Source organism: Homalodisca vitripennis, chromosome 4 (genome assembly GCF_021130785.1).
Source record: "Homalodisca vitripennis isolate AUS2020 chromosome 4, UT_GWSS_2.1, whole genome shotgun sequence".
Taxonomy (NCBI): domain Eukaryota; kingdom Metazoa; phylum Arthropoda; class Insecta; order Hemiptera; family Cicadellidae; genus Homalodisca; species Homalodisca vitripennis.
The window spans coordinates 37,010,071-37,026,667 of NC_060210.1; positions in this window are offsets into that span (position 1 = coordinate 37,010,071).

Consider the following 16,597-nt stretch of genomic DNA (forward strand, 5'->3'; position numbering starts at 1 on the left):
AAGAATATATCAAAGAATTACTCGCTTATCTAGATATCCTGAAGTTTTGTTCGAAATCTCAAATCTATAGTATTATTCTTAAGGAGTCCTGTAATTAGACAGCAGACACATATTAATACGGAAATTTTTTACAATGGAAGAATAAAGAGAGATTGTGCCAGGTTTCTGAGTGACATGCTTTATTGACGCACAGATATATGCCATGGATGACTATGCATTATCGTTCACCTCATTCTGGCTAAAGGAGAAATGAATTTTAATGTATTATTTTAAGAGGACATATTAAATTTTTAACAGTATATCTGACGAAATTTAGGCCACATGTGTTAATATGTCCCTTATTAAATGTGACACGATTTTACTTGTATTTTAAACAAATTTATGTGCTCTTCGATACCCTCTTTGCTATAATTACTAACCAAAATACCGTTGTAAATTTTTTAGTACTTCTCAAAACATCCAATACAATAAGCTATGGTTATAGTTATAATGTTAATGGTAAAAGCTCCGGCTTATATAGATACCACGCTTCAAAATTAAGGCAAAAGAATGTGTAGACATTTCTAGTACAGAATACAAATAACACTTTTATGCTAAATTTAAATAAAGATAAATTGCTTAATAATTATTTTCTTTCCCCGCTCACAAAAATCTCCCCCCACGTTTAAACTGTTCACCTTATTTGTTTAAATAGACCCTCGCGCTGACCAGCCGCTAACGAAGAAACTCAAGAGAAGGTTTAGAAGATAATAGGCCTCACCTTGAAGAAACTGAATGTGTACAATTAAATATTATATCTCCGTTACGTTTGACTTCAATGTTCAATATTATCACAGGTTAAAAACAATGATTGTTAGTCACTTACCTCCATTATCAAATTCACACTGATATATAACTTAAGGTGGTGAACACGATCATTTACGTAATTTTTAATAATTCCCAACATATTTGGGTACAAATGGGTTATTTGCACGTTGCTTGGATGAGTCGTTAGCCAATATTAAATATAAAGATGGTGTTACTGTTGTTAATTTTTTCAAATATTTATTTTAAGCAATATCAATTTCAAGCCATTTAAACATATACTACGTAACTAAAAGAAACTTAACTCTTACTTTTCTCTTTGTTTCGTACAATTGTAAGAGAGCAGCTTTGCTTAAATCTCAATAATTAAGAATCGCAGGGTTAAGAAAAAAGTGGTTTAGAATTTCTAAAATTTTTAATTTTATGTGTTTTTTTATATCTAATAATATTTTCAGATGGTTGCAAAAGGTTTTACATGGTATACGACATCATGGTATGAACACTTTAATTTCCTACAATTCTAGCTGATTAAAAATTGTATACAATTGTCCAGCACTTTGTAAAAACATTATTACTCGTGATTTATATTAACGTTAATATTATTATATTAACGCGTCAAGGCTGTAGCAATTACATTTTTAAAGAATGCAATGAAATGATTATAAAAATATTTTTTTAAGTATTTAAAAAAAGTTATTCCGAGTACAACAGATCTTCTTACAATTAAATTACAAAAAATTCTTAAACGGTTTCAAAACTTCAGAGTTTAAAAATATTTGTACATTTTGTAGTATATTAATCCGCCCCCCTTTGAGTTATCACGCCTTAAGGTATAGGTAACAAATACTTCATCCTTAGTTTGACATACATATCACATTCGCGAGTGAAGTGTACCTTTCCTCCGGCTAAACCGGAAAGTATATTTGTATTGTATCCACGAGATGCCCTTACTACAGAATTATATAGTTCTGAATGCACTTGGAACCTTCAAGATTCTCAATCACTACTTTAAATTATTAATAATGTTTAGTAGCAAGTTATTAAAATTATTACTGTACCATTTATACAAGTATAAAATACTAGCAGTTACCCGCATCCTAGAACCCAATTTCAGAGGCTTTGCATTTGTATTGTCACTTTTAGTAGAAGTGAATTATTTTTCGACGCCAGTCTTGAGTTTGCCCTATTACCACGCTAAAAAATTATATATGTCAAAAAATAGATATGACCATTGTAATTCACTCCGGCCATAATATATTATGTGCCATGGATTGTTTCGCCTCGTTTCACCGATATGGAATACAAGGCGTGAAAAGCATACTTCTATCAAAGAACTAAAAGGAATAATAAAATAGGTTTTATAGCAGCTTCAACATTTATAACAAAACTTAGATAATACCTTTGTCATTGACATTAACAGTACAGTACTAACCAAGCAATACCTACATAAAAATTTGCTAATATATGTTTAGTTAAAATATTTTTTACCTAAAACAAGTAACTATTGTTCTGTATTTTTTTAATGTTATTCTCTAAAGGGATTCAAGGAAAAGTTAAAATAAGAAGTGTTGTTCATACCAAAGTCACTCTATGCTTTCAAGACTTTAAATGTAAAGAAATGTAAAATAGTGGTGAAATAAACTAATCACTATCTGCCTGTAATAAAAAACGTTTACAAAATATACATATACCATTTAACAGGCTCTTTCAAATGATAATCTTTTTAAGGTAATAGAACTATAGAAACTAAGATGTGATTTTTTTAATTAATTACATAAAAAGACAAATGCAGCAGTGCCGATATTGTAAAACGAAATTGGCCATAGTAGAATAGATAAAAAATATTGGAATATATTGTAGTATATTTTTTAACATATAAATTATGTTATTGGTCAAAGAACTGGGATAATATTGACGAAGAATAAAACACTAACTGATATAACCAATTGAACTATTTAAAACACAAAATTTAAACCTTATAAAATGGTATAAAATATATTTAGTAAATAATAGTAATATTTATTAAATACATTTTATACCGATAGTAATAAATATAAAATTAGTTCATTATAATTACCATTCGTATACAAATATTGACTAAAATTTTTGTTTCAGAGAGTAAATAAAGAAGAATTATAGAATGAAATTTTATAAAAGTAAAATACCCTATATTATAAGTTATAAATCCTAAATGGTTTTTATCTATTAACAGTTTTCTATAATTATGTAGAGTTTTACTTAGTAGTGAAATTCTCTATGTTGACTTTTTTTTATTGTTCATTCATGATACAATAATACAATAATAATTTTATATGAGCACGATTTGTTTATTTATATTTTGAGTGTTTGTGGAATAAGAACATTTTTTTGTTTTTCATTTGTACTACAGGCTTTGAGAATTATTTTTAAATTACTTTTTTATATATAAAGTTTTTTTTATCATACATACTGTTTTATATAGTATTTGATTTTTTTAACTTAAATTATATACACACGACTACTTGCTGAAACACTATTTGTGTAACCTTTTAATATATGTATGTTAAACAGTTAATCCAAATACCGAGATAAAATTCAAAATCTTTAGTTAAATTTAGGCAATTTTCCGTGTTAATTTTTGTTTAATTACTAATGCTTATATATATTTACAGGTAGAGACGAAATTTTACATTAAGTTTTATTAAAAAAAAGGTCCTTTGATATTTCCTTGTATCTCTATTTTTTGTCTCCAAAAGTACCCCTAAAATTCAATACATGTGACACGTTTCTCCATTACATACCTTAAATTACTCTCTCGTAGTTATGCTACTATATTTGGTGCGATTAGGTTTGGACTAGAGAGTAAGTTAAATTTTCTAAGAAATAATTCTATTATTTTTATACATAACACATCATTTGACATCATTCCGAATTCAAATAATACCTAATTCCTCTTATCCCTGAATTCGGCCAAAACTTAAATAAGGGTCTGAAGGCGAAGCCTCCATCAAGCCGAAAGTGAGTGTATCTTGTATAAAGCAGAATACAAATCCAGTGAGATTGACTTAAAATCCTCAGTCAATTATGTTTCGTAATTACACATTTTAAATACTTATATACTTTTTAAGAGCACATCTAGAATTACATATCAATACATGCGCTGTAAACTAACCTTTTTCATCTTGTACAGAAAAGTATAACCAACCCGTCTTTAAATGCACCTGAAAGTATTTGTAAAGTAATAAAAACTGGATAATTTAATGTAAAATTGTATACATTTTGCAGTCGACGGAAGGTATTCCCCTATTTTCATTACATATTCCCCTATTCTAGGCATATGCAAACACTTGTATGAGTGTATATACGAGAGTTTATTGTGGAATGTAGTAAATAGTTAGGTTTATGTTAAAGTACGTAATTAAAAATTACAAACTTTTGTAATATTACATATGAGATACCTGATACATGCTTTGAGTAACACATTTTTCATCAGTAATCCTAGTCAAGAAAACACTATAATTCTATCTGTGCTGTATAGTTTAGCTTGATAAAAGATGATATTCTAGATTAAACAATATGCTACAGTTTTGTATGCAATCCAAACACCTTCTTCCATTTTCCTTTTCCGTGATGAGATCTTGTTCCGCTCATCACTTACCTATTTATTACATCGTTAGATCTAGAGATTTTCCTGATTCGATTAAAGCCGGAGTTGTAACACCTGTTCCCACAGTGGTTGTAATGTTGAGTTTAGCTCCAGTTCACCTTAATTTTAGTACAGCATCTGGAATTTGGAGCTGTCCTAGTCTTAATTCCTGAAATCTGGAATCATGTTCGTCTGAGGAGATTGAAAATCATTTCCTTCTCTTTACATGATTTCCTCATAGGGCACACAAAGACTGCAAATTATAAAAGTATAATGTAATCCAGTTAGATAGAGTCTCCAATCAGGTACAAAATCGGTATTGGTGGTGACACCTAGTTCGCCAATACATCAAATTGGGCTCAATAGTCAATTGGTAAACTGGCGAATACAGTTGAATTCGAAGCATATTTTATTATTTTCGTAATTGTAACAACTAATATTAGTATTATCTTCGCAAATATAGTTTATATTGTAATTTTTTTTCTCATGAACTCATTTACTGCGCTTATTTTCATGTGTTTATCAATGATCTTTTTACCATATTATAGTAACTGGCTGTCTTGATATTGTAATGGATTCTTCTAGGATAACAGAATTTTAAATACATAGATGTGTAAATGCATGTTAAACATGCATTGTTACATATAATTGATAACTTTCGAATATAATAGCTTTATTTTCACATTCTTATTAGATTTTTTTTTTAAATATTTAACACAGTACCTCAGTAAACTGGCAGAAAATGACACCTGTATTGTTTGTTTCTTGTGTTTCTTCTTATGTGGCTGCCATCTTTTCTATGTTTATAATATTTTATATATATATATATATATATATATATATATATATATATATATATATATATATATATATAGGAAGAAATAAATAAGTAAACTAAGAAATAACTTTTTAAAAAATACTAGAATATGTTCTATAATAGATATTTCCTATATTATGTGTGTTTATCAATTAGTTTTTAGTCTGTGCGTTTTTTAATCCAGCAAGGCTGTCCAAAAGACCAGAACAACCAGTATAATATTATACAGAACTCGAACCTATGCTATTTAAAATAACTATGTACAGGTAGTAGAGTTAGATTTTCGTCACCTATTTTAACTCTATATGTCGATTTCTTTCGCAGTTATCGTTAGGTCAGACAAACATAATTTGGATTTTGCTTATCAAGTGATTTGAGAGGCTCCGCTAAGCGGTTAGGCATATATCTATAAATAAAAATTAAAACTTTGCTATTATTGAATTATACATCTTTAGAAATCACATGGTACTCACTAATATTTTTTGGATATGAATTGTAAACCCATAAATATACATTACAGAAAAAATGTATTTGCATAAACTATAAAACATTAAAACTTTCATTATGTAACATTTTATGTTAATTTTGTTATTTGAATAAAATATTTTTCAACGTCATGGCATATACGACGCCACTCAGATCTGAGGTTAGGTCTCTTGATACTTCAATTCTGAATCTTGGTACTTTAATATTCTTAATAAGCAAATAATGCTTTGAAGCTTAAAATGTGTCCACTTTTATTTAAATAGCATAAGTGATTATATTTTAATCAGATTTAATACTGTATCAAACGTTTTAAATTGTTATATCATATTATTGGTTGGCTTTTTAACATTCATTATTAAAAATACTTTTTATATAGATCCTTATACCATACATAGTTTTCTTTATGAATAATACTATATAAACATTTTATGAGGTCTATTTGTGTGTCTGTGTACGTATATTACTCTATCACGTGACATAGGTAGATTACTATATTAATATTAACACACACACACACACACACACACACACACACACACACACACACACACTCACATATATATATATATATATATATATATATATATATATATAATTTATATATACTCGTGTAAATATATTAACACACATATATATATATATATATATATATATATAATATATATATATATATATATACACATTATATACTGTATTAGAAAGAAAAATTATTGTGGATTTACATTAGTGTAATTAATTCAAGTTTCAATTTGACAATAATGTACTCTGTTAAAATCTTAACTATTAGCACCATAGTGTATGCTACGATATAATTAGTAATGTTATATAGTATAGATGCATTAACGGTAAAATTTCAATTCATATTCTTGTAAATGATTTATTTTTAAATATTATAATCAAGGTAATATCACATTCATTATATACTTTATAAAATGCTAGAAACAACGCGCAGATGTAAGCGATTTTTATTTAATGGCTGATAAGTCGTAAGCATATCATGTATAGTGGCTTAATAAATAAATACCCCTGAGCACTATTGATTGTCATTGCATGACATTCTAATCTTTTAATCATTGTTATAATAAATACATGTTGTTTAAATAGCGAACCTTTCAGCCCGTAAGTAAGAGATGGCATTAACTTATTGTGAGAGAAAATGTAATACACATTTGATATTGTCTATGAGTATGATAAACAATTCGTTCTTTATATTTTAATGTATAATTCCAAAAAGTTTACACAAACTTAAAGTATTTAATAAAAGAATGGATGAATCCCACGTCCGTAGTTATCTTAGTGGAAACACATACAATGTAAATGATGGAGCCCTATAATAAGTTTGAATTTTAAGTAGACATATTTGTTTATCGTGCGTAGTCTCTTTATGTTCACTGCTAAAAGGTACAACAGGGAGAGAACATTTCCACTCGCTCATATATTAGGTTTAACGTGTGAAGAAGCATTTCTGGTTTGGATGAATATTACACAAACACTATGTAAAGGGTTTTCCTTATTCCATTATTAAAAGCAAACAAATATGCGTATAAATGTAATCGGTTCAAAAAGCCTACTAAGTGTCTACTTCTGGTCCTCATATTCTCTCCTGGTGTAAGTTAATTTCAGTTCTGTAGTAGCGTTGTCATTGTTGCCTTGAATAAGAATACAGCATTACATACATGGACTGAAAGGTCTTCTTCAGAAAAAAGTGACTACTTACAATAATTCCAATTTAAATGCATTATAAGGTGTTCTTAGAGCGTAGTATCACCAGAGTTGTGGTCCCGATTAAAAAGATACATACATAAATATGTCTAAAGGGTTTTATTAGGTCAAAAAATTAATAACTGCATGTAAATATTGTTCTTACTGTATAAGTTCTTTCCAGGGCTATGTAGCGTTTTTCGGTTACAGAAATTAGTCTCAAAAGTCTACTTTGGTCACAATTCAACTATTTTTGGCCATTAGAATATATATCTGGTTTAAAATATTTTGGGTACTAATTTTCTTTATAGAGCATACATAATATACATGTGTGACTTATTTCGTCGTTGTAGGACATGGATTAGTTTAAAAACAATATTTAGATCTAGTGGATGTTTGATTTTTTCAAAGTTTTTTCATATTCGTTCATGTGCCAAATTTCAATTTCCTGGTATATTGGGAGTTGTAAAATTTGAAATACGAAAGTTAGTGAATGAGTAAGAGCTTTCCTTTTATGAATGAGATATAGTAGAAAAATGTAAACATACATAATATCAAATATCGTACCTACATCATACTGCCATACTATATGCACTGTTGAACTGATATATTGAGCTTGAGAGCCTCTTGTAGGTAGCACATCATGTGTCAGCTACTCCAACCTGTCAAGTACAATGTATCCAGTGTCTGCATGATTGCTCTTTGATTGTCTGACATAATAAACTACAAAGTTAAATACATGCTGTTTTCCATTGTTTTTTTAAACAACACATCATTCAACCATACAATATTTGACATATCTAAAAAGAAGAATTAATATATTTAAAATGAAGAAATGAATTTATTTATTATTTCAACACGTTCACATGATTTTACTGCTTAGTTTAATTAAAGTGGTGTTTGCGTGGTTGAGGGTTTTATTTAGTTACTGTTTAAATATTCAATCTCGTAAGAAATGTTTACATGTAAAATTTATTTTTTCATCAAGGGAAAGTTTGTAGTGCTTGGTTTGCTTATCAACCCATTCAATAATGTGCATCAACTATAACTTGTATAGTCAATAGATCAGTACTAAAATTATTGAATATGTGTTATTGTGTATTGCTGTGTGTACTATAATTTAATGATGTATGGCTGTTTGTTTGGGTGAGTGTATTACACAATCACTTAAAAATTACTGTGAAAATTATAGTGACAATTTTATTTGGCTATTTTGAAATACCTGTAATCGCAGATAGGCCAATTCCTATTCCAAACTTCCCACTGGGCTACGCCCCACTAGTATTAAAAAAATATTTGATACTCCATCATATATTATATCTATAAACTTTGCTAGATGGCAAAATGTTTGTATAATGTGTAAATTTGGTTACATAATATAAATTTCATGTTTATTGCAGACGCTTTCCTTTGTTTAGGGTTTTATCGAAATTTTAATAAAATACAGAAAATTTCATTATTTACATAACTGTATAGGTTTTTCAAGTTTAAAGGTAAGGATTCCAACATTAATCTTCCCGTAGAATAAGGATCTCTCTATAATGGCCTTATAAAGTTAAACGTGTACTGAGCTTTTTAATGTAATATTTTAAAATATTAGAGTCAAATGATTATCATTTTAGATTTGGTTATAAAATAGGCTTCACTCTTTGACCGTAGGCCTCCATCCTCAACCATAAATTTAAATTTAATCAAGATGTCGGAATATCTTTTAATAACTATCACTTATCTCAGGATTATATAGACTGTAATTTTATTAATGTGCTCATGGAGTCTATTAAAGAAAATTTAAATTAAGTGCGAAGCCGAGGATAAACAATAGTAATATGGGTCAAAAATAAAAGCTGCTTTAGTTATACCAGACATTACTAATTATAGGTTATTATAGTTCAGAGGTTATATGAGAATTATGTAACCCTGCAAAAACACAGGGGTTACATTTAGAACAAGTGGTTACGTTTTTATGATTGCCTTCAATAAATATATTTCTTTAAGCTTTGAAGATAGAGTGAAATTACTCCAGAGTCGCCCATTAAGAATGTGTGTCTTGCTTAAAGACTAATTACATCTGATACTAGACGTATCCACTGGCCTTTAAACTTAGACAATCAATTAGAATTTAATTCCCGAGGTAGGAGCACTTTATAATAGGCATCACATATGTACGGAAATAAGTTTACTTTAGTAATTGATGTTTTTATTAATTAGTTGTTGTTTGGAAACGAATAATTTATTTATTTGTAGTTTTATGGAATGCAGTGAAATATTATTATTAACTCGAAAAATATTTCCTTATCGATGTATCTTTTAGCTTTGTTTATTACACGTCTTTGTTTTAAAAAAGATTTTTCTCAGCTTAAAATATATGTGTATTTTATTATTACCTTTACAGTCCTAAAGAAATTTTTAAATCTGTAAATAACTCATATTAAAATCAAACAGCACATTCACATCGTCGCAATTTAGCGTCTATTATTTTGAGTGTCTGCCTAAGTCTACTGCGCTGCAGACATACGGGGCATGCAAGTAGTCTGGGAGATATGATATACCTGTACCTATTACTAGTTTACTAGAAGCAACTTAAGTGCCTTTAGTTTCATTCAACTGCATATTACCAAAACACATGATAATATTGTAGGATTGTATTTGTTATGTAATAATTAAATATACTGGAATAACTCATTTAGCGTAAGCATTGTTCACAAATCTTTTTCCTTCCTTATTAATTTTAAAACTAATTATTTCCTGTAAGTAATGTCTTTCGCATAGTCATTATGATCTGCAAAAGATAATTTATCCCTCATGTACTAAACAAACATTTAAAATTCCTAAAAAATTTAAAAAATGAGGGCTTAATTGTTATAAGTGTCTATTTTGTTGCTTATTACAGAAATAATATATTAAATTAAGTGAATAAAACACAAAATATGTTTTTTAATTATAATTTAAAGAATAGACTTATCAACAAGTTAACTTTCAGGATATTCGTTTGTTTTTGTTACCTTTATATTTCTTTAAAAATTATCAAATAAAATATGTGTGTACCTTATATCACAAACTAGGACTAAACATATTCAGTGTAAACTAACAAAAATGGGGTTGAGCTGGAGATTATCCTGCAAGATAATAGCTAGCTTAATCCGCACATAATGGCTGCTACTCCGTCATAATGGTGCAAACCATTACGAGGCATTAGTAGTTTATTATCTCTTTACTCGGAGGATGCGTCAAGTTCTTGGTTAAGTTAATGCAGACATTTGCATATGAGCTCTGTGAAAAGTTTCATTTTATCCTAGATATATGTAATACAAGGATTTAGAAGGTTGAATTCCAATCTAAAACTTAACCCTTAACTTAACTTAATACTAATATGAAAACAATTCATAGTAGTTTTCTCAGTCCGACTAAACTGTACAAACAATGGTACTGGAAATGTTCTGGATAGAAAGTTTAAGTCAAGGGCTGAAATAAACTGCATATTTACTAACGTAACTTGTTATGGCCTTTGCATTTTAATTATATTTCTTTATTTGGGTAACTAGATAGACTCAGCTGTGACGTAAATAAAACTAATCTGAACTAGAATTTATTGCTCCTACAATAAATTGCAACACATGATATAAGTGTCGGATAAAACTCTACTTGATAATGTAACCTAATACTCTTAACTATGAATACTAAATAATATCTGATTGGTTTATGCTTACTTACTTTTCCCTCATATTAGATAATAAGTCATAACAACTACGTATTACAAGGCCTAAGTTATTGAAAATTTGAAATGAAACCGCGTGTAATAGATAGTTCAATACACAACAGTGATAGTTATAATTCTTTCTTACAAGAGAGAAAGAAATCCAAATCAGCACTTTGAAACTAAAGTATACATTGTATATGAAAAATCGTATATACTTGTATATTTATTCAACCTGGTGTGCGTGTGTGCGTGTGTGTGTGTGTGTGTGTGTGTGTGTGTGTGTGTGTGTGTGTGTGTGTGTGTGCGCGCGTTTTACTTCATTGCGTAAAAACTACCCGACCGCACTTAATGAGATTGAACATATACATTTTAGGGCCCTTGGTTAACATATAGATTTATTCTTATTTAGAAAATCTTTCCAGGCAAAGACTTACTGGTCTTTAAACCTGCAACAATTTCATACTAGTTTAAAGTTGCATTACAAATAAATATTAATAACTGAAATAATCTGGTCCATGTGAACATTGATGTATCCAAGCACAACCGTATATTTTAATATTTTTAACACTATTTCAATTTCATCTCATTTTAAGTATTGAAAGTACAGATTAAGCTTGATAATATGAATACTTCTTATTTCTACCTTTTGTGGAAGCGCTGTTGCGTTCAGAGTACGAACATATCAAGACAACTAAACTAAAACTGTTAATAAAAAATATTCTTTTAACTTTTCATTTCGAAAATATTAAGCACACATTGATTGTTCAGTATTCCAATTCACACTCTAGTAAATCACCTCCTAAGATGTTCAGATTTATTTTTAATTCAATATAAATATATGGCCAACCTTGACAAATATAATAGTCAAGACTGTCAGTAAAAGTATCCTTTAAACTGTTTATTTAAAAAGAATATTAAGTATGTAGTGCTTGTTCAGTACACTGATTCACACTCTAGGAAGTCACCCCTAAATCAAATCACATATATTTTTTATTTACTATAAACATATCATAAACTATGACAAAGTTCATAGGCCAAATAAATCACATATAATTTTATTAATACTGTTAACATTTAATTATACTTTATGTAAACAATTGTATTTCTTACACTTGATAATGGTTTCATCCCGCGTTATAAAACTGTAAGGAAATTTTGTACTTAAGTATATCGGTTTAGCTTTGTTTTACGGCATTTTTATCTCTGTAAAGATACATTTATTTGCCCATTCGGGTTGATGTATTGTGGAATAGGAACAGTTATTGTAAGTTTATATTATGTTTTAACTGTAAAACTGTTTTTATTGTTTTACACTGTGACGAGGGCCCGTATTTTATGTAGACTGCAATAAATTAATTTTATATTTCAAAATTGTCGATAGAATAATTGAATAGGTATTTGAGAATGAATAGTGCAAACCATCATAAACAACAAACTAAACAAAAATACTCCTATAAAATTAATACAGTAACTTAGAAAGCTCTTTGGTCAGTGTTCTTTGGTCAGATGTATTTCAAAATTGATAAAAGGAACATATAGTGTAAGAGTATTAGAATTATTGGATTTATCTTTGTAGAAATAAATCAATATTTGTAACATTACATAATTAAACCTATAAAAAACTATAATTTATCCCAGGTTTCCGGGTTTATTTGGAGTTAACCCGCGTTACAGGAGATCCACGTAAAAATTATAATAGTTTTTTTTTATAATTTTTTAAAATTACTTATGTAGTTTGTTTCTTATACAATATTATTCAATAATACTTTTTGTTTTTATAACTTGTTGTCAACAGTAATGAACTTTTTGTGGCGCATATTTAACAGTTTACAAAACATATTTTATAATTAAATTATATTTGTGTTACTTTAAATGTACAATGTCTGTTATATCAGTCTTGCTTATTTCTTTTTTCAACCACATCAATATCAACTTTTTCATGTTCAAGCGTGAAAACCAAAAATACCAAGAGTACATGAATTAGGAGATACATACATTTCAATCTTGTTCTTTAGGTAAGACAAACAATACCATTAGCATAGATCAGTGATAGGCCTGTCTAATTTAAAAGAGGGCCTTATCATGTGAGAAAGTGGGCAGAGAAAAAAACCACGTGCCTCAACTGTGGGAGAGGTTTCTTTAACAATTATAAAATAGCACAGACTCTGTACCAAACATAAATACAGTTTGGTATAAGCTGAGTAATATTCCCATATTTTATGTACGAGTATATAGCATTACAAGAGTGAAGTGTGTTTCTATTTGACCTGGAACAATTTTTTTTTTTTAATAATATATAAATATTTCGTTACTTTTATTGTGGTCTATATTTACTTATAGTTTTTTAATATTTTAATTTCAACAATATTACAAACTTACATTATAAACTTCATTAAGAATTAAACAAAGATTTTTTCACAATATAATTTAAATTTAAGGTAAACAAAACAAGAGAGAGAGCAATGTTGCGTGCTCAGTATGCTAATGAAGACAATGAACTGAACACCCTTCCTGCATTAGTGTGGTTTTGGCTTAACAAATGTTACAATTTACATTATAACAATCTTTGTTTAGTTATAACAACACAATTAACTATACAAAGTTTAGGCAAAAATATTAGTTTTAAAATGATTATTGCATTAGTTTTAACAGAAATATTTAAACAAAAGTACCTTATTGTATTGTAATAATTAAATTGAAATATACTTGGTTGAGTTTATATTATAAGTCCCAAAAATGACATGGTGATTAAACCAGTGGTTGCTGAGAAAAGTTACATGCAATATAGCGAAATATTATTAAGAAATAGATTTTACCGAATCCCTTTTAAATACAAAACCTATTGGGGCGTTATTTATGATTTATATCCCTTAAAAATATAAATACTATGTTTTTTGCTCTGAGTAGTCCGAAAAATTTTTAATCAATTTCAAATAAGTTCTAAGGATACACGGTAAGTACAAAAGTCCCGGATAATATTTTACAATCATTTTGTTTTTTGTAGAAAATTCTCATAGAATACTTCCATTCGTTGACTCCTATTTTTGAAAAAATCTAAAAACTACGTGTGCAATAAAAGCGATAACTAAATAATTTCAGCATATAAATACAGCAATCAGCTGATCGTTATTAGATACTCGGTCTTAATAACACTGCTAGTGTATATTAGTGAGGGATGGAACTCAGTAAAACGTCACATGTCCCCTTATTACTCCTTACATCAAAATAATTTTAGCATTAGATAGTTTATATTAAAGTAACCAGTAATTTTAATGTTATACATATTTATACAATTTTTAAAGCATCGATAGACGTTTAAAAAATAGGAACTAATAAAATTCACTGCATAGTATTAGAAGTTTTTAGATATAAACAAATATTTGATTGATGAAAATAAATTTTATTTAAATACTAGTATTATAAATTAATGGAAATCATTACTATGTGAGTGATTTTCTAACATAAATCTAACCAATCAAATATTTTGTTTAGTTTGAGGTGTTTTTATGTTCATTGTACTGCTAAGGAAATCGTAATCGGTTAATGTGATTATATATATATATATATATATATATATATATATATATATATATATATATATATATATATATCTTAAGTGTAACTCTATACTGTGAATTTATTAATTTATATTTGCCACTGGGATACATTTTAAAAACATTGCCCAATGACGTGAAAACTACGCACATATGAGTATATGTACTGGGTAGTACATGTGTTAAAAATTGTTCTTGATTAATAAAATCTAGTAATATATAGTAAATAAATATGCCACTTTCAAAAACATATATTCGGGTTAATTTTTTTACTTTTCCAATTCTTTAATAATTCCACGTATTATTGGTGACAAAACATGAAAAGTTATTCGTGTGAATAGAGCACAGAGTATAGGCATTATTGATATTCAAATAGTACTATAATTTAATAATTCGGATAAAATATAGTATATTTTGCAATCTGTTTAACTACACTAAACTCCTTGTCAGTATTTAGATTCGGTTATTCTTTAAACGTTATATTGCATAAACATTTAGATCTTACAAGAATATAAGCAGATGTGAGGTTTTTATATTGTAGTTTATGGATTTACTACTTCATTAGAGCTTTTAGTGTTAAAGAAAGATACAGAGTGTCCCACAAAGAGGTTTAAACGTTTTATTTTATACTTTTTGCCCATTTATATACCGAACATGTTTAAACTCTTCGCAAATAATAAAGTAGGGTTTAAAAATAAAAGTTAAGTTCTCTATCAATTTCAGAGACGAAATGGTGTTATATTCAAAATTTTACCATTTAGCTCCCTATAAAAATTCATTTTTGAAGTTAGGTAGACTTGATTACTGCATTACAGTTGTTGTAAAGAACAGCTGTTTAATAACGATATTTTTTTTAAAGCTGTTTGATTGAAGAATATTGCTTCTGCTATAAAACATAACCTAACCTCCTCCATTACAGTGTTACTAATATTAAATTTCCAGAAATGGCTTTTAATGTTGAACAAAAAGTGAAGTGTTGTGAGTGGGCTATTGCTTTTGGCCACATTATTGGAACATGTTTTTGACGTGACAACGTCTTAAATTAGGTTGCGGCTCGGAGTCACTCATGAAAAAGTGTAACGCCCGGTAACGTTACGATGCCCGTCCAGTGGGTCCGCCGCACGGGATCCGCACGGGATAAAGCAGATAACTGTGGGCCCGCCGCACAGGATAAAGCAGTGATAATTACACACGCACAGGATGTTTATTCGTGAAAATGTGGAGTGCTTAGATTCGTCATTTACAACAACTACACAACAATAAAGGTAAATAATTGTACACTGATATTTCATTATCGTAAACTATGATTGATTGATTAATTGTTAGATTGACACAAAAGTTGAGAAACTGAGTTTATAGGTTATGTCATACTATTGACAAATGTTGATAGTGTTAAGTAAATTATTAGTTTAAATCACTCTGCAATCAATCGTAATTCAGTCGATTGAGAAGAAACAGCGCGTATTGCTAGTCAAACATTTAAAATAACAAATTATAACCTCTAACCTGTCATAAACAGTGCGACCAAACAAACGAACTAAACCGACCAATCACCACGCGCGGAGTTTGTGTTTAGCAAGAATTTCAAATTCCAATTTTAGTAAATGTTTTATTCAACTTTACCATTTACAATAACAAATTTTAATTAATTTCAAATTATGTACAATGTTTTAGTAAACAAAATATATTTCTAAAGTTAAAATTTGTGCAATTCTTATTTTCATTCAATTCCTTGTTTCTATTGTGCAATTTAATAATATTCATATCAATAAATATTCTACCGAGAAAAAGACGTTGTCACGTAAAATCTTCGCCCGTAAAACCGACTTTACAGGCAACCATAATTTTTTTAGAAACAGGTGTTCCAAAGTCTTTAGTTCATAGGATATTAAAAAAAATAAATTATTTTTTTC